The sequence below is a fragment of the Rhinopithecus roxellana genome, chromosome 4 (assembly GCF_007565055.1).
Source record: "Rhinopithecus roxellana isolate Shanxi Qingling chromosome 4, ASM756505v1, whole genome shotgun sequence".
Lineage (NCBI taxonomy): Eukaryota > Metazoa > Chordata > Mammalia > Primates > Cercopithecidae > Rhinopithecus > Rhinopithecus roxellana.
This window is the reverse complement of record NC_044552.1, coordinates 17,828,419-17,848,185: the sequence shown is the minus strand read 5'-3', so window position 1 is coordinate 17,848,185 and position 19,767 is coordinate 17,828,419.

The following is a 19,767-nucleotide window of genomic DNA, read 5'->3' as shown; positions in this document are numbered from 1 at the left end:
GATCTCCTGGGTGCGATCCCCATTTCTCCCTTCTTCTCTCACATGTGGCTGTGATGTCACCATGAGGAAGGGGTCACATGAGAGCCACACATCTCCCCGATCCTCCACCAGCAGCATGAGAAGCTACTGAAATGTCGAGATTGATTTATCACAGCTCAGGGCAATATGCTCTAACACAGTGGATACTCAACTGCAGGTCACTAAATTATGTGAATATTTTAATTGTGAAATGCAGGTGTAACTTTACTCATAACTACTCACAGAAATAGAGTCAGAATTCAGGGATTTGTTCATGAATGAAGCTAAATGCAGGAGGTGCTGTGTTTCTCCCATGCTTTAAAACCTAGAACAACTAGTTTGAAAGTCATTATTCACATCTCATTCTTTCTAGTGGAACTGACCCAGGGTCACATGGGCGAGCTAGTGACAGAGGTGGGAAACGGCATTCTCATCTCCTAATGCAGAGTCAATTGCTCTGTAAGTGAAATGCCTGCAAATTCAGGCCCTCATTTCTGTGGGCGTTCTTTGTCCTTGGCGGCTGCTACAGTCTGTGTTGTCAGTGCTGACACAAGCCAGTGGGGCAGGGGAGCAACAAAGGTGGGAGTGTCGAGTGGTGAGGGAAGGAAAAGTCAAGCAGCAAGCCCCCAAGCAAGGCCAGGGTCCAAAGAGAAAAGAAGAAAGGCTTGTTGAATTGGAAGAGTCTCTGGGTCTTTAAAATGGCCGGGGGCAGTACATCAAGCCTGTAATCTCAGCAGTTTGGGAGGCGGAGGCGGGCAGATCATTTGAGGTCAGGAGTTTGAGACCAGCCTGGCCAACATGACAAAACCCTGTCTCTAATAAAATACAAAAATTAGCTGGGCATGGTGGGTGGGTGCCTGTAATCCCAACTACGTGGGAGGCTGAAGCAGAAGAATCACTTGAACCTGGGAGGTGGAGGTTGCAGTGAGCCAAGGTTGCACCACTGCACTCCAGCCTGGGTGACAGAGTAAGACTCTGCCTCTGAATGAATGAATGAATGAATGAATGAATGAATGAATGAATAAAATAACCTGACAGTCACTTTAGGGGATGTCATGCCTAATGGAAAGAATACTGATAACACCATTTGCAGAAATAAAGCAGCAAAGGATCAGAAAACGCAGAATAGAATACATTTCCTTTTATGTTCGCTTCAAATGGTTTCCTTTCCTGGGCATGCTCTGGTAGGAGTGACTGTTGTGTAGGAACAGGACAGGCCTACGCAAGGGATCTCTGACCTCCTGCGCATAGACTGGAGTTAATGAACTTAAGATGCTCCTCAGTGTGAGCCTCGCTCAGGGTACAACACACTTTTTCTGTAAAGGGCCAGATATTAAATATTTTGGGCCTTGTGAGTCAGAAGGTGTCTGTCTCAGCTACTCAAGTCTACCATTGTAGAGACAACAGCTGTCAAAGCAGCCATTGACAAAACGTAAACAAGTGAACCTGGTTGGGTTCCTATAAAACTTCATTCACAAAACAGGCAACAGGATGAATTTGGTCTGAGAGCCATAGTTTAGCACCTTTAGTATGGCTCATTAACCTGATGAAACCCCAGAGCTTCCAGGAGCTTGCTAGAATCACAAATGTAAAGCTGTATAATAAAGTCCTAGCTTCTCTTTCTGTTCATGTAATTGAGGATGGCCACTGGGCCTCAGAGAGCATGGATGCCTCACACAACACCTCAGTCCTTCAAGGAAAAATAGCTTAGATACATGTAGCACTCATGTGGGTGAGTCTAATTCTGGAAGGTGGCTGGCTGGATGTGGGACATTTTCTGCTTCCCAAGTTGGATAGGAGATGTAGGGCTCTTCTGATTGGAATTAACCATGCCATTTTGTCAGTAGGGTATGCTAGAAGTTACAACAGGAGAATCCCACCTTTCCAGGAAGACTCTGCAATACCCAGCCCTGGTCACCTGCTGCGTACCTTGGGTGACTGAAGACAGTCCATCTCACATCCCACTGAAGCATGATGCCTGCTGCTTGAGGGAACCTGGGAGCCTGATGCTTTTGCTGTCTTCTGCTTTGTACAGATTTCATACATAGCAAACCTACAATGAGAACAGACTCTAAAAACAAGTGCAAACTGTAAAGAAAAGGTCCTCTGTTTCAAATCCTCAGAGGTTCCATGATTGAACAGACAATGTGCGTCAATGTGCGTTAAACGTGCCTCTTGCTGGAGATAGGAAATTGATGCTATTTTATAAATTAATTGCTATTAATCATAATAAAATAAGAAAATGAAGAAGTTATACAACTTATATATATATAACAAAGTTATACAACTTTGTATTCATTACTTTAAGTAAAGAAACAATTATTTATGGAATTATCAATGATAATAGCAAAGTCATTCATTAGCTTGTTTCCAACAACCATGCCCAGCATCTCATACAGTCCTTAAAGGAAGACTCTTATTTCCTTACGTGTGTCCACGTGAGGACGTTCACTTAACCTTCAAATTCTAGCTCAAGTTCTTTCTAATTCTGGAAATGCCCTACGGCCTCAATGTTGCCAGAGCTCTGTGAATTGTATCTTAAAATACACTTGTCTAGCTTACCTCCCTGAGCACATTCCACATTGGAATTTTATTTAGGGGATTCTTGGGACAGCCTAAGAAGGTCCCGCCCGGGTTTGGGAATGCTTGTCACGAGTGGTGCACGGCTAGTAAAGGTCTCAAAGGCTGCCGCTGCGGAGTCTGTCTCTCAGGAGGCTGCCCTGGGAGCCAGGCCTGAGCGCAGAGGGCCCGCCCGTTCGCAGCAGTGTCCTTGTCACTGTAGGCAGCACCATGCGGAGGGCAGGACAGATGGTCTTCCTCCGCCACACACCAAGGCTGCCTTCGGCTAGGTCCTGGTGCTGGGACCTGTGAGCCCAGAGTGAGATGGCTGTGTGCAAACGCGCTGGGGAGAAGGCGCCCTTACACTTGGGTCCCCTCTGCTGGTGGTGCAGGCCACACAGACACGCTCTTGTGGCTAAAACAAAATTGGGACAAATTGTGCTGTGAGGAAGGGGCAAAGAAATCCTCCTGCCACTGCAAGCAAGCCGCCTCCGCTTGCCATCGCTGGTCCACAGTGGGGCGCACAGAGCCAGACGCCCGGCAGGTGCACAGGACCCGAGCTAGTCCGTCCCCAGGTGTGGCGCAGGGGTGATGGATTTTGACTGTTGGGCCTTGAAACATCTTTGCCTCTTTCTCATCAGATTTCTTGTTCTAGAGTATTCTCTGTAACAGGGAGCTGCGATTCTTTTTCTGTAAATATCCAGAGAGTAAATATTTTTGGCTTTGTGGTGCGTAAAGTTCTGTTGTAACTGCCTAGCCACAGACCATGTGTAAACGGCTGGACACAGCTGTTTTCCAAAAAGAACTTTATTTACAAATATAGGTAGTGGATGGATGAGTGAGTAAACAATTTTTTAAAAGGGAATATTATTCAGCCTTAAAAAGGATGGAAATTCTGACCCATGCTACAGCAAGGATGAGCTTTGCATTTGTTACTCTGAGTGAAATAACCTAGGCACGAAAGGTGAAATACTGTGTGATTCCACTCATGTGAGGCACCTAGAGTACCAAACTCATGGGGACAGAAAGAAGAACGGGGTTGCCAGGGCTGTGGAGGGGGAATGAGGAGTTATCATTTAATGGGTACAGAGTTGCAGCCTGGGAAGAGAAGGTTCAGGAGATGGAAGGCGGTGATGCTGTCCAACAGTGTGAACGTACTCATCGCCAGTGAACTGCGTGCACTGGAATGGTAACTTTTATGTTAGGCGTATTTTACCACAAATGTAAACCGGCTGTGGGCGACTCTCCTCTATACTCCTCAAAGGTAATGCACGTAGGAAACACAGAAATATTAAATTTTTCACTCAGCAGATAGTCCCAGTGTTTCAACAGCATTAATCCTCTAGGGCATGGAGGGTGGGGACGGGGGCGCAATGCGCAGTGTGGTCCCTGTTTTACTGGGGACAAGAGAAAGCAGTCATGAGAATTTCTTGGACTTTCAAGAAATTCAGAAAAGAAGATAAAAGACATATTTACTTCTTGGAGGGAATGGGGTCATCATTATTTTTTCAAAGACGGTCCATTTTAAACCTGTTTGAACACGTAAATTGTTCTCAGTGCCTAAGAATATTTCCCAAGGGGCCAGGCACAGTGGCTCACACCTGTAATCCCACCACTTTGCAAAGGAAGCTTAGGCGGGCGGCTGACGAGGTCAGGAGATGGAGACCATCCTGGCTAACACAGGGAAGCCCCGTCTCTACTGAAAATACAAAAACTTAGCCAGGCGTGGCGGTAGGTACCTGTAGTCCCAGCTTCTCAGGAGCCTGAAGCAGGAGAAGTGCTTGAACCCAGGAGGCAGAGGTTGCAGTGAGCCAAGGTTGTGCCTCTGCACTCTAGCCTGGGCGACAGAGTGAGACTCCATCTGAAATAAATAAATAAATAAATAAATAAATAAATAAATAAATATAAATAAAATAAAATATGAAATATTTTCCAAGGAACACATGTAATACAAAATGTAATTCGGTTCAGACAACCATGTTACGTGAGTCTACAAAATTCAGGTGAATGTCCTCAGTCAGTCATTAGAGATTGAATTGTTTCCTCCCAAAATTAATATGTTGGAGCCCTAACCCCCAATGTGATGGTATTTGGAGAAGGGGTCCTTGTGGGTAATTAGGTTTAGATGATGTCATGGGGGTGGAGTCCTTGTGATGGGACCTTAGAAGATGAAACCAGAGAGCTTGTGCATGTGTGCGCTCTCTCTCCTCTCTCCCTCTCTTCCACACATACACACACACTCTCTCTCTCTGTCTCTCTCTTTCTCTGCCATGTAAGGACATAATGAGAAGCTGGTCTGTCTGAAACCCGGGAGGAGACGTCTCACAAAATCCGAACCTGCTGGCACTTTGTTCTGCTACTTCCAGCCCCCAGAACTGGGATCAATAAATGTCTGTTGTGTCAGCCCCTCGGTCTGTGGTATTTTGTTACAGCAGCCTGAGCTAAGATGATCGCATGCATGTATATGTGTGTGTGTAGGTCCTGTGGATGTAGTCACCTATACATCATGTGTGTATGCATGTGAACACACACACAAGCTCACATACCATTAAATGGTATTGCATCAACCTATGTAGGTGTACAGGAATGGAGAGAGGGAGGGAGCGCGAGTCCAAGGCCCCTCCATAAATACTAAACTTTCAGTGATTTTAAACATTCTCTTAGAAGGTGGAGACTCATAACCCCAGAGCAGGAAATTCTCTGTGAGTTCAGGAAAGAACAGAACAGGGAGTGGCCCAACAATGATACCTTTTCTTTGCCCTTCTAGGGTGTGGACTGAAGTTTGATTTGGTTAAGAAACGCCCACAAGGAAAGGGCAGGGGTTGGCTAGGTGACACAATCTCATTTCCCCTCCTTACATAAACTCATGAGCAGAAACACTAATTTGAGTTTTTGCTCGTAATCTGGCATTATATTTCATTTTGTTCCTTTTCTCCAGCAGGGTTTGCTTTATGGAGCGCTCAGTGAGAACGGTGCTGGGAGTCATTCACTGATACATCACGTAAACCTAAAAATACTCCGTCACCACCGCTTGGCCAGCTTTGAACCTGTGAACTTGCAGCACAAGGCCTGGGGTCCTGTTGGGAACCCCACTTTATAATCTCATCCGGAAACCCATCCTCCCTGTGTCCCCAACTTTTCATTCCAATCCTTTAAAAAAAATTGTTATGTTACATCCTGATTCCACTGTATATCTACGAATAATATTGCTAGGTTTGTAGATATTTTCATCCCTAATAACTTTATGGTGTTTACTTAACCTTGCTTTGATACTGCTATTGACTTTGGAATTATAATTACTACTACTAAATGAGAATGCTTGATGATAGATGGAGGCAGACTGACCAACCACTGTGTGGGAAAGGGTGCAATGGCCGTCATTAGAAACCAAATGGCACAGAACAATCTTAATTAGACATGACCAACATCAGCTGCCCCTATTCTCAGGGTGATTAAGGCCCAGAGTTAAAAAATACTGAAAGTCACATTACCTTGTTTGATCTTGAGAAGGGTGGGGCTGTCACATTTGCCTCTAAGAGCTTTCCTGTCTCATTTTAAAATGAGTTTGGCTTTGGTTTAGGATTAAGCAGCCGGATGTTTTCTGCTTGTTTGCAGAAGTCGTTCTACCAGGTTTATGGCCCCGGAGAGGTAAAAGTGATCAGTCAGATGTTTGGGAAGTTCAGGATAAAGATTTGCTCTTTCTCTCTGTCGAAGGCCAAACCCTTCTTAATTAAAAAGAAGCAGGCAGGGAACTGTGCTGCACGGCTCTTTCACTGAAATGGAATTTGCTTTAATGAAGACCCCTGTGACGGTGGCCCAAATGCTAACATAAGGGCAGTAATTATTTGTTTTTAACACTCTAATGTGTAAGTAATCCTGAAACAAAGGCAAGGCACTCAACAAACTTCACTGAAAAAAAGCCATACTTCAGAGGAACTCTGCTGAGACTCCTACGAAAGTCCAGAACTCTCTTCTCCTATGTCCCATCTCAACAATTCTATGCACCACCAGAAATCAGCCACCATCCCTCCGCAGACCTCTCCCTAACCTGCACCTCCCTAACCCGCCCTCCTTCCCCAGTGCCCTATTTTCAGTGTTCTACTGAACATCTTCATCTCAGTTCTCGGCTCAGGCCCCAGACTTAGATGGCCAGAACCACCATTAGCATCTCTGCCCTCACCTTCCTGTTCTTGTTTACCCAAGTCATCCAGGATACACCTGGCTGTCTCCTTTCACTCCTCTCTCCTTCAGCTTCTAAAGCTCATCAGTGCTAGTGGTGTTTGATTTTTATTCTGTCTGGTGTTTCCATTCTTATTGTCACTTTCTGACGGTGAACTTGCCTCCCCAGTTCTTCCTGAACTGCTGGAATAATCTGCTTGGTAGTCCGGTCCCCCATGTAACCACTCTCCAGGATGCTGCCAGGGTGACTGTCATCATGCACAGCTTAATTGTGTTTCTCTGCCGGTCGAAAGCTCCTAAAGTCCCCAGATACAGTCCAAACCACTGATGGAAACTGTCTGGGTCTCTGCCAACACACCAACCCCAAGTCCCTTAGCACCTTAACACACTTTTACCAAAGTGGACTGTAGAAGTCTTGTCTCAGCTTACAGCAGCACAGCCTGTGGGGGTTCCCAGTGGACCGCTGCTTAGAGCATGTGATTTAGAATAAGAATTGGCTTCCAAACCTCACTCCAGCACTTTCTAGGTTTGAGATTCAGCTTTGGCCAACCCTCCAACTCCTCTGAAACTGTTTCCTCAAAAATGGAATTCGTCATAATCTGTATGTGTTTTTAAGCATTTGTCGTGAAAGTGAAATTAAATGCTTAAAATTCAAATAGCAATTTACTAGTGGAAAGAAGTATTTTTATTGGGTCTGGGGAAGCTAAGCCAGAGGTCTTCATCAAGTCGAGAAAACCAGTGGCCAAAAGCAAACTCTGGACAAAAAGGCAGCCTCAATAGAGGAACTGAGGAACGGAAGATGGTCTGAGTGAACAACAGATTCAGATGCCAGGTCCCTCTGCTAGGGGAGAGCACGCAGTCAGAGACCGCGCTGTCCCCCGGGGAACTGCTGCGGTTGCAGATGAAGAAACTCACCTCTGAAAGGGGCTGCGTGTCGTCATGCCCGATCACAGTCATTCATCCTCTTTTTTTAATTATTATTAGTTTTATTGTAGTAGGAAGACCAACAATTTGCGGACTCCAACGCGCTTTCAGAATCTCCACGATCAGTGGCATTTAACTGAAATAATTGTGGATATGGAGTGGAAGAAAAGAGGAAACTAAACCTTCCTGGTCTCCTATTGTCTGGAACAGACTTTGTACAGAGAAGCTCCCTTTCCTTGCAAGCCCCACCCCATCTTCCACGGACAGACAGTGACCGGGGAGTGACCACCAGCACCTGGCCTCCCTGAGGTGGCTCATGGCTCTTTGGCTTCAGGGCGCTGTTGCTGTTGGCTCCTGCTCCCCCTACAAACAATCGCTTTAATAAATGTCCTCCTGTCTCAGTGAATTACTCTCTGGGGCTGGGGTGGGGAAACGGAGGGAAGCCCTTCTGCTGTAGGAACTGGGAGTAGCAGATGTTTAAACGTAAAAGAGGACTTCCTCATCATGGGTTGCTTTTTTTCATTTGCAAATTACACCCACATATATTCATAAAAGAAAAGACAGACAGAGTCCCAGCAGAGCTTCTCAGCTGGAGCAGGCCCTCACCTGATGCCCCCGCTCTCAGGTCCCCCACACACTGGCATGACCGGCCCTGCTTGTCTCATTCTGGGTCTCTCTGCTCTGTCCTTGGCAGCCCAGATTTGGAGGTCAAGAAGAACAGGAAGGTCCGCTGGAGGCACGAGAAGCACATAGGCTGGCAGAGGGCAGAGGCCGCAACGTGGGTGTGCCCATCCTGAGGGCACAGTTTCCCAGGGGAGGCAAATGACCACAGACTGTGACCCAGGCCTCCTGCCTGAGAGTAGGACAGGCACAGAGCTCTCCCGCACAGCTTGTGTTTGGTGTCAAGGCTCTTTTATTTTTACATTTCTGTATTTTCCAAAAATAAGTGTTCTAAAGTTCTTATCATAAGAAAAACTATGAATTATGAAACATATTTAAATTATTAAATGTGAATTAAATTAAATATGAAATATATTTGAAATCAAAATAGGATTTTCAAATAATATAAGTCAACATAATAACAGTACACAGACACATATTTAATATTATAAAATCTTCATAAATAAAAAATAGAATGCTTCAAAGCATCTTACATATTATTTAACATCTAGTGCCTTTGTCATCTTGCCCATGAAATCTTAGTGTTCAAGCCACTCAAGTACTGAGAGCGCTTGTGTAGAACACAATGCACTTCCACACGCATTATTGCAGAATCCACGGAATCTCTGGGAGAAGAAAAGCGACGAGTATCAATTCCCGATTTTACCCCAGGACAGTGGGCTCAGGAGCTGACCCAATGCCCACAAAAGCAGCCAGCACCCAGGGCTTCTAACGCTACTCTGGGCCTGGCCAGGATAGGTAACGCTTTCCATGACTGTCTTTGGCAAAATAAATTTCTCCCTCCTATATATACAAACTGTCCAGAAAGAAAACAAAGATACATAAATAACTCTGCTAAAGTCAGTGGCTGAAGAAAGTTATGTGTGATAAAAAAGCAAACAAACAAACCAACCAACCAGGTCCAGGAGGACGGCTCTTTTCCTGGGGTAACAGGCAGCTGTCTGGAGCTCTGCGACACGGGCCGGCCCTCCTGCTGCGCTGCGGCCGCTGCCACTCCAGAACTGAGCAGGGCCACCGGGCCACAGTGGTGACTACACACCCATTGTTGGAAGGAATGAATGAATGAATGAATGGCACAAAAAATAAGCAGAGTTGCCTGAAACAGGCAGACACGATCATATCCTGTCTGTGTTTTCTTAGGCATACTCTTGCCTTCTGTGAAGTCTGTATGAAAGTTGTTAACACGATGCTTTCTTTTTATCTAAGGTTTACTGTTTGCAGTGACAGTGACCCTTTAGGATCACCCAACTCGTCTGGGTTCGCGTGGGACTGTCCCTGTTTCCGCACTGGAAGTCCCTTGTCCCTGGAAACAACTTCCTCCCAGGCAAACAGGGACAATTAATCACCTACATCTAGATGGCTTCTTTAGGGCAAAATACAGGGTCAAGGATTCACAGCCTGAATTTGTCAGTTCTTACAATCTTGTGGCCACTTAAAGTGGCAATGTGACCTCTGAGTGCAGGGTATTTTAAAACTGGGGAGATCACTTTCAGTGGTCCCTGCTTGTTTGCCTCTAAAAGGCACAGTACTCAGTGAATGGTGGGGCAGTGGGCAGGAGCAGGAGGGTTTGAATTCAGCCCCTCACCCAGACCACATTGTCCCCTTCTGCAAAACCGAGGCCTTCATCCCAGGCAAGAGTTTCTTAAACTCCTTTCAAATACCCAACTCGCTGCATTGATGAAGTCAGCTTTCTGAGCTGCATGGGAACCCCTTCTCACCTCCTACCTTGAAATCTGGGTAAGTTATCTCTTCTTCATCCCTAGCACTGCCTCTGCCATGAAACCTTTCCGGGCCTTCCCAAACATCCAACCACTTTGAGAGCGGCTTGTCCACTCCCAGTCTCTAACGTGGACCCGTGTCCCTCCACCTGGGTGGACCTTCTGAAAATGGAACCTCTTCGGCATCAGTCTCCCCACATGTTAAACAAGGAAGACACCCATCAAAAATGACTTTATGAGGATTCCATCCCCACCGTTCCATTGAAGTTGAAAACATCTTGTTCCTACATGTGAGCCATCTGTTGCTTCTGCTGCTTTACTTAATGCTATTTCTTGTGCAATTAAAACAGTACTCTATGCAAAACATTCTTCGCTGTGATGAACAGACTGCTGGGTTGGTGCTAGTACATCGCAGTTCCTCAATAATCCTGTGTTGGTCCTTCTCCTTCTGCACACATGGGATCAGAAGAACGTAGGGTGCCCCAGTCTCAAGATGTATGTGACCTGGGCAGTATTTGAATTGAGAATCGATTCTCCAAAGTGCCTAATCTGAAATCTTGCGCCTAAGGAGACTTGAGCACCAGTAAGAGTTTGATTCTGAATGTGGAAAAACTCAAAACTGTCCTCGGCTCTCACACCAAAAAAACAACCAACAACACAGAAGGCGTCGGTGAGTAAGTGCAGGTGATTTCTCTCCACCAATAAACAAGCAGTCAACCTGCGGCTGACACCATGGGTGCCCTCCAGTTCAACTCTGACATGCTCCACCTGGAGACAGCGGCATGTCCCACAGGGCGAGGTTCAGGACCACAAGACTGCCCCCTCCTCCTTAAACACAAGCCTCAGGTTCGGGGCTCTGAACTTCTGACCAACTGGCTTCAAGTTGGGCTTCCCATGACCCCCTGTTTGGGTTTGATTAATTTTCTGGAGTGGCTCACAGAACTCAGGGAAACATGTTTTCCAACTTATGATGAAGAATGTTTTAAAGGATGGAAGTAAACAGCCAGAAGAAGAGACACCCAGGGCGAGGTCTGGAAGGGTCCCAAGCGCAGGAGTTTTTGTCTCTGTGAAATTGAGGCGTGCGCTACCCTCCCAGCACGTGGATGAGCTCTTGTTCACCTTCCTGTCTGCCCCCATACGTTCAGCTATCTGGAAGCTCTCCAAATCCTATTCTTTTGGGTTTCTGTGGAGGCTTCATTATGTGGCCATGAGTGAGTAAGCCATTGGTCTTGGTTGATTAACCCTGGAGGTTGTGTGGGGTGAGGAGGTCTAACAGTCCCAATCCTGCCTTTGTCTTTCTAGTGGCCAGCCCCATCCTGAAGGTACAGAGGGGCTGCCATCATTAGCATACAAAAGGCATCACTTGGGAGACTCTAAGCATTTTAGAAGTTGTATGCCAGAAAACACGAAGTTGAAGATCAGATATATCTTTCAGAGCATCACAGATTTCATGATACTCTCTTTGACAACATGAAAAAGTTCTCATTTTTCCACATGAGTAGATTAAATCTACCAAAGAATTTTCTTATGGGAACTATTTACATTTTTGACTATTTTGACCCAATTTCACACTTACAGAACAGTTGTGAGAGTTAAGTACAAAGATGCACAGGTGTGCTCCCCCCAGAATCTCTAAATTTTGTGGTATTCACTTTTTTTTCATATGAACTCTTCTACTTGGAAGGGGCCATAGAGAACATTTATTCCAGCATTCTTGTATTTGAGATTAGGGAACTGGACCCAACCACTCAGTCTCCTGCCCGTGGTACGGACTGGTACCCACAGCCTCCAAGCCTCAGCACTGAGTCCACTTCCTGTTCCCAGCCACACATCACATCATCACAACAGATCCTGTTTCAGCAGCTCGCTTCCCAAATGCTCAAAGCTGCACTTGGCACGGAAGGGATGCCAACACCTCACAACCCTCCCAGACTCGTCTGAAATGGACCTGTTCCCACTGTCCACTCAACTAGTCACACCTGCTGGAATATCAACCTTTTTAGGAGAACAGGTTTGCATCAGCCATGACCCCTGCTTTGGAGAGAGGAAATAGTGCTGCTGGGAAACGCGAAAAAATTATTTACCCCTCCTCAGTTTGAGGAAAAATATTTAAGTCATTATCTATGTGAAATTTTCACTGCCCAAACCCCTCTTTATTTGCGCTTTTTGTTTCCTAGTGAAAAGTAAAACACGTTTGCTCTTGCGAAATTGCGCAAGGAAGATGCTTGGGGATATTGCCCTTCTTTCCTTCTCCTCTCTGGTCAAGCGAGGGGTGGGAACAAGCATAAAGGAACACAGAAGAGGGGGATGTGGAATTGGCTTTAGAGAACACTCTTTCGGCGTCTCTTCCTGCTTGCCGCCGGCCGTTGGCAATGGCAGTCCCGCTCTCTCTGCACCTGTGGCTCCTGTGAGAATGTGTTACAGGTGAAGAAGCCACTCATAGCCCTCACTGAGATTCCTACAGCAATAATCTGAGAGTTATAAATTCACTTATGGACCTAAAACAAATGAACAGGAGTGGGTATCCCATTCTGCAGCCAGCCAGTTTATCTGGTGGAGCACACTTTGCCTTGAACATGTGGTTGAACGATGCCTGTGAAGAGAAGCAAGTGCATTCTTCCCACGTGATCAGGTCTGACTTGGGATGAGTGGGCAATGCTAAGGCCTGTACTGGTTTTCCCATGGCTCTTTTCCACCTCTCAGGTGGGCATGGTGCATTTCAGCAGGGAAATCTTGTTTGATTACAGAGAAGTTTACCTCCACTTGTTTAGTTTTCTCGTCAACATAAGTCGACGATAACTTCCTTCAGGAAAGAGTTAAGAAGGTCTCTGAAAATGCTGCATTGGGTTTCACAAGTTGCACTGGAATACGTCATACTCTTATAGGGCAGGTTGAGACTATAAACACACAAAAGTCACAGTGCCCAGGTGTGAGGCCTCAAAATCACCTGCAGCTGGGGAGTGGCCTTTCCACCTAAAACTGTGAAAATACATTTTAGGGGAGAGACAGTCAGGGAGATGAGGTAAGCAATATGGACAATTCTCTTGATCTCGTCTGAGTCTGAAGCAAATGGTGTTTTGTAAACCTGTCTTTGTGGATTTTCAAAATTTCAGCTGTATGCTGAACCCTTTAAGTGTGCTGCTGCCTTTCAGATACTTACTACAAAGAAGCTTATGTGGAGAAGAGGTTACTCCCAGGTTAGGGGAAGGGCAAATGTCTTCCATTTCGAGCATCAGAAATTGCATTTTCAGTCCAGGAATAAGGGTGATGGATTTCATCCTGAATTTATGTGTGTGTAAACCAACCAAAATGAAGCTGGGAGAAGCTTTGTATGCAGAGCACTATTACACAGCAATGTTCATTTAGCAAAGCATGGTGACAGCATTGGAGTGTCGTCTTACAAACCCCCTGCAGCCTATGGCATGTGCCAGAGAAAGTCACAGGTGCACGGCCATCCCTGAGGAGAGGCACAGAGGCTGAGGATCTGCTTTCTTCTTTGAGGCTGATACTGAGATAATGTCACCAGGAATGTTGTCTAAGGCACAGGTGGAGAAAAGTGGAGTTTCTCTAACAGGAAATTCTTTAAGCCAGAAAAATGTTCAAGCGGCCATTGTAAAGATATGCTCGGAAGGTCAAGAATTGAGACCTTGGATACTGACAGCAAGTACCCCTACATTTGGAACCTGAATTAAGAAAGTTAATCCCTTTGAGTCCACTTTGACTAGTTAGCCATCGTGGAGTGAGTAGCCCTGTCTGCTCTGCAGGGCTCCAGGTGATGCTGAGGGTGCTGAAGAGCAGCATAGGACTCACCAAAGCATCCTTTATCAGCTACAGGAACCATGCATTATACAAGTTAACAATAGTCACACCCCCGAATTCCCTGCTCCCGTCCACACCATAAATGCCCTGGTGGCAACCGCCTCCTGCAAGCTCTTTGGGATCACAGGCAGCTCACAGTACAGCTCCTACCTTCTGCCTCGGAAGCAAAGGTTACCTTCCTTGAACAGTCTGGATGAGGTCCTCACTAACATTAAAAGGACAACGAATATCTCAATTGGTGTTTAATGTTTTAATTTGTGCCACTTTTAAAAGCAATTTAGATTTTACATGAATTAGAGGGGTGTGTTTTACTCCCATCCAGGTAAAATATGGGCAGGGAATCCTGGGCTCCTGGAGATGTTCCTGCAGGAAGTCCGTGGGCACCTGAGTAGTTGGAATGGGAAGGGAGAGTTTGACCTGAGACAGCATGAGCTCCTCCCAGGAACAAAGGCTTTGTGAAAACATCCTGCTTCCCATCCCTCAGACAGGGTCAGGGTGGGTGGAAGGGTCGGGAGAAAGAAAAGTCATCAAAGTGGAAAGTCAACCAAAAACTGGAAAAGAGTAGACCCATCCCATTGTTTCCACAGAACTCATGTCATGAGAACAGACTCCTGGGGTCCCATTTCCTGTCTCTCCTGCACTTTTTCCCATGAGAATCTTGTCTTGGACTATGGGCCTGTAACAGTTTGGACAGTCAAGGGCACCAGGCTGTCCGCTGAGAATAAGGTGTAGGGAAGACAGCCTCCTTGGCAATCAAATAATTAAGCCAAGAGATGAAGCATCGGCCTTTCATTAAACTCTCAAGCTAGCTAAGTGTTCATGTCCTAAAGCCTCTTATCTAGACCAGCGGAAGAGTGTAAAATGGGAATGCAATCTGGCTCGTTAACATTGCATCAGAAGCTCAGTTCAGCATGGTGCCTCATTCCCTCGTGTTGCCCTCGCCCAGCAAACAAACAAAACCGTGCTGAATCTCAGTCCCAGAAAACAAGCAGTTCGATCACTGGGGAGGAGATCACTTTTCTGGGAAATTTGCAGAAGAAAACAGTCGATTCCATTCTTCGGTCTCTCCACAGAGAAGTTGCAGTGGAACTGAACGATCTTATGGATCTATCCTCTTTTTCTCTCTTTACAGAACCCACCTCCTTTTCCCATTAGGGTTATAGAAAATAGCATATAACTGGGTCATTAGGTTCAGGCCCAGAGAGCTGTCCAAAGGTCAATGGAGTGATATTTTCACAGCTAGCAGGAGAATAGTTTTCCCACTGCAAATGTGGGGGTGAGAAACATTTGTGCTTCCCTGATTTCCTATCAAGCTTAGATGGCTGCATGCAGGAGTAGATAGAGAGATGATAGGAGATGGATTGATAGATACATGAGATAGGAAGATAGGCAGACAGGTGCACTCCATAAATGAGGAGATGAAGGGGAAAATTCGAAAAATGATCAAGTTTTTTTTTTGGAGCTTTTTGTTTGTTGGCTTGTGTTTTGGTTCTGTTTATATTTTAAATGGAGTATAGGGATTGTGAAGGTGGTGACTGGGTGAACTCTTGTCTCCAAACCTCGCGTCTCTCTTCCAGCAGGGCTGTTGTAAGATGACTCACCAGGACACAGAAAAGGCAACGTGGCAAGCCACTGTCCGCCAGACCACCTTTTCTAGAGTGCAGTGGGTTATCTCCCTCACAAGCGAGCCCAGAGGAAAGGCTGGACCTCCCTGGAAAAATCACTCCCATAATGAAAGCAGACCCTGACCCGGGCCACAATCTTCACTCAGCCCTCCACCTTCTAAAAATAACAGCGCCAAGCCACTCTTCCTTCCAGCTGCAGGCTCAGGACAGGGCCTTTCTAAAAAAAAAGAAAAAGAAAAAGTGCTTCTTCCTGTTTCACTAGTACTAGACACAGATGGCCAAGGACTCCCCACACAGATGCCCTAAATTTCACGTCCAGTGTGACAGGGATGATGTGAAAGAGGGAAAACAGGCTGCTGCTGGCTGTGGTTAGAGAATCAGGAAACAGGGCAGCTGTCCACGGGGCTTTGGCCATTAGAGCCGTGGGAAAGCCACTCGCTGATTTCGCCTGTTTTCCTGCCCTCTCCATGGAGCAAGTGCAGGTGTTTTAGAGATGCTTTGCTGTTTTAGAGATGGACAGGTGTTTTAGAGACACTTTGGGTTGGAGCTGGACGTTGCATCTTCACTCAGAGGGACCTCAGTGCACACACAAGCCCGTTCCTGGGCACTGAGTTCCACCCTTGTGTGCTGCTAAGTGGTAGGGCCCTGGTTTTCCAGAAGAGCAAAGGAACTTTCTATTATTCCAAAGCGGCTTCAGTCTCACGCTGGTCCTCAGGCAGCAAAGCAAAGGCTCGGTAATGCTTCCCTCCACAAAGGTTCGATCAGAGAGGCTCTCACACTCCTGGGGTACCCACAATGTTCCAACAGCCTCCTGATGGGTCCTAGTGGTGAAAAGACCCAGCGCCAGGCCTCAGGGGACCTCCCCCATCCCCCCACAGCATGTGTCCCATGGGTCACTTCAGCCTCAGCCTCAGGCAAAACCTCTGGAAATCAGGAAATCTCCAGCTGTTTCCACAAAACCTCCAGCCCTTCGTCCTACTCTGCACAAACCCTCTCCTGGGAACTATATTAAAAATGAAATTAAATTTTATAAAAGCAGGTATTATATTGCCAGTTCTCACTGTGTACTGTACAGGTACAGAGCCTGGGCCTGATCACATATGGGATTTTTGTTCTTTGTATAACAATTTGGGGATCAAGCACTTAGTCCATACTATAACCTCCATTATAAAACTTTTCTGTTAATAAATTAGATTAGACCTTACATCGCTACAACGTGTAGTGCCTTTCCCAGAAACACAACCAGCCATAAGTTCTGGGAAAGCAGTGTTGACCAGAGGGGAAAAGGGGCTCAACGCCAAAGACCTGGGTTCAAGCCCCTTTCTCTGCTACTTTCTGGTTGAATTTCTTAGAGAAGTTGCTCAGCTTCCTCCAGTGTGAACTGTAGTTAATGGTAATAGCCACCTGCCTTGCTTGTTTTAATGGTCAACTGTGAAGATAAAATAAAAGCACTTTATAAATGCTTTATGAACGTCAGCTAGAAAGATAAACACCTTTGCTTGAAGCAGTCAATAATGATGAAATCCGTATCAGCCAATCAACATTTCATTTAATGTTCCATGTTCCATTTCCAAAGGGAAAAAATTCTCTCCACAGAAGTTGGTAAAAATAGGTAGAGTATTAGTTTGCTAGAGCTGCCATGATGAAGTACCATGGACTGGGCTGCTTGAACAACAGAAAGTTATTCTCTCACAGTTCTGGAGGCTGGAAGTCTGAGATCAGGTTGGGCAGGGCTGGCTTCTCCTGGGGCCTCTCTCCTTGGCTTGTAGTTGACGTCTTCTCCCTGTGTCCTCACGTGGTGGTCCCTCTGTGCGTGCCTGTGTCCTAGTCTCCTCTTCTTACACAGTCACCAGTCAGATTGGATTGAAGTCCACCGTGGTCACCTAATTTTAATTTCACTACCTCTCTAAAGGCCCTGTCTCTAAACACAGCCACATTCTGAGGAACTGGAGGAGTTGGCGCAGGGCACAGTTCAGCCCACATTAGGTCGGTAGGATAGAAACTTCACCCATAAATTGAACTTGTTCATTTACTTTTTTCACTCTTTAATTTCAATCATCAAGTTCGTTCAAAGAGTGGTTTCGGATACAGTGAATCTAGAAACTTTGGGCGGGCCTCATTTTCTCTACAGCTTGATTTGTGGCCACACTTACGAAGCCTGGGAACATTTGCTTTTATAGAAGAAGAAAAGGAACCACAACCACAGACAGAGTCCTGGCGGTGTCTGAACCACCTACCCCAGGGCGGGGCTGGTTCTCCAGCTCTGCCAGGGAAGCATTTGGCAGTCCAGGGCTGATGAACTTCCCTGCATTTTTCTCCCTCCAAAGGTTTTCAGAGTTTGCTAGGCCTTACTTTCATTGGCCAATTCAGAAAAGAAAAGCTGACTTCCTGAGTGCTCCTCACAAACAGTCTCCAAATCGCCCAGGAAAGCTGACATCACCATTCAGACAACCCTGACCCTACTCTCAACAGTACAGATGTGCCCAGGATGAGATACAAAATAAAATTAATAAAGAGAAACTGTAATTTTACTCAAGGATGGATGCCAAGGCAACTATTTTATGGCAGGATAATTTGACAGAAACATGCATATACATTTCCATGAAGGATTTTCATCACACATTCCTTCCATGGAGGTGGGTCTCATATTTAGTAGAAAAAAAATATTTTTGTGTCCGTAGTGTAATAAACATTCTGCTTTCAAATAACAGTTGCTTCTTACCTCTAAGCTAAAAACTTAAAAAACAGTTTCATACTTAACATCTCACTTTAAAAATCTTATCACCACCTCTCTTCAGGTAGTTGGCATTCAAAAAGTTTTTTATTTGTTTATGATTAAGAAGCTGTGTCCTGAGTAATAAAAGGAAACATACATTAATTGGATTTAATCAAAGCTTAAAGCTTTTTATTGAAGACACCATCAAGAAAGTGAAAGACCCAGGCACGGTGGCTCACACCTATAATCCCAACACTCTGGGAGGCCAACATGGGCAGATCACCTGAGGTCAGGAGTTCGAGACCAGCCTGGTCAACATGGTGAAACGCCATCTCTACTAAAAATACAAAAATTAGCTGGGCGCAGTGGTACATGCCTGTAATCCCAGCTACTTGGGAGGCTGAGGCACGAGAATTGCTTGAACCCAGGAGATGGAGGTTGCAGTGAGGTAAAATCACACCACCGCTCTCTAGCCTAGGTGACAGAGTGAGACTCCATTTAAAAAAAAAAAAAAAAGACAACCCACAGAATGAAAGAAAATATCCTCGAGTCGTGTATCTGACAAGAGGCTTGTATCTAGAATATATGCACTCAACAATAAAAATGCCAATAACCCAATTTCAAAATGAACAAAAGACTTACATAGACATTTCTCTGAAGACACACAAAAGGACACTAAGCACATGAAAACATGAAAAAATGCTCAGCCTCATTAGCCATCAGGGAAATGCAAAACAAAACCACACTGAGGTGCCTCTGCCCACTGACCAGCTTGGCTCCAATCAGAAAGAGACAATAGTAAGTGTTGATGAGGATGCAGAGAAATCGGAACCTCGTACATTACTGGTGGGAATGTAAAATTGTACATCTTTCAAAAATAGTCTGGAAGTTCTTCAAAAGGTTAAAGATAGAGTTGCCATATAATCCAGCAACTCCATTCATAGGTATATACCTAAGAGAAATGAAACCATATATCCACGTGAAAACTTGTCTAGTTTGAGCATTCATTATCCAAAATACTTGGGACCAGAAGTGCTTCAGGTTCCAGATTTTTTTTATTTTTATTTTTTGGATTTTGGAATATTTCCACATATATAATGAGATATCTTGGGGATGGGACCCAAGTCTAAACATGGAATTCATTTATGTTTCATATACACCTTATACACACAGGCTGGTGGTAATCTTATACAACATTTCTAATGATTGTGTGCATGAAACAAACGTGTACACTGAACCATCAGAAAGCGAAGTTGGCATTATTTCAGCTACCCATGTTATGGGTCTTAGCCCCATGTGGGGCCCTGCGGGAACCTACCACTGGTGTGTCCAGCCTGCACACTTGCCATTTTATTACTCTTTGTAGTGTGCTGTCCTGGGGGGAATCGGGGCATGCTATGGAAAGATATTTCCCAGCTGAAGGGGGATGTTTTCTCACTTAGGGATGCTGAATAAACTGTGCAGTGCACCTGCATTTTTACTGGGATCCGTCACATGCGGTCAGGTGCAGAATTTTCCACTTATGGTG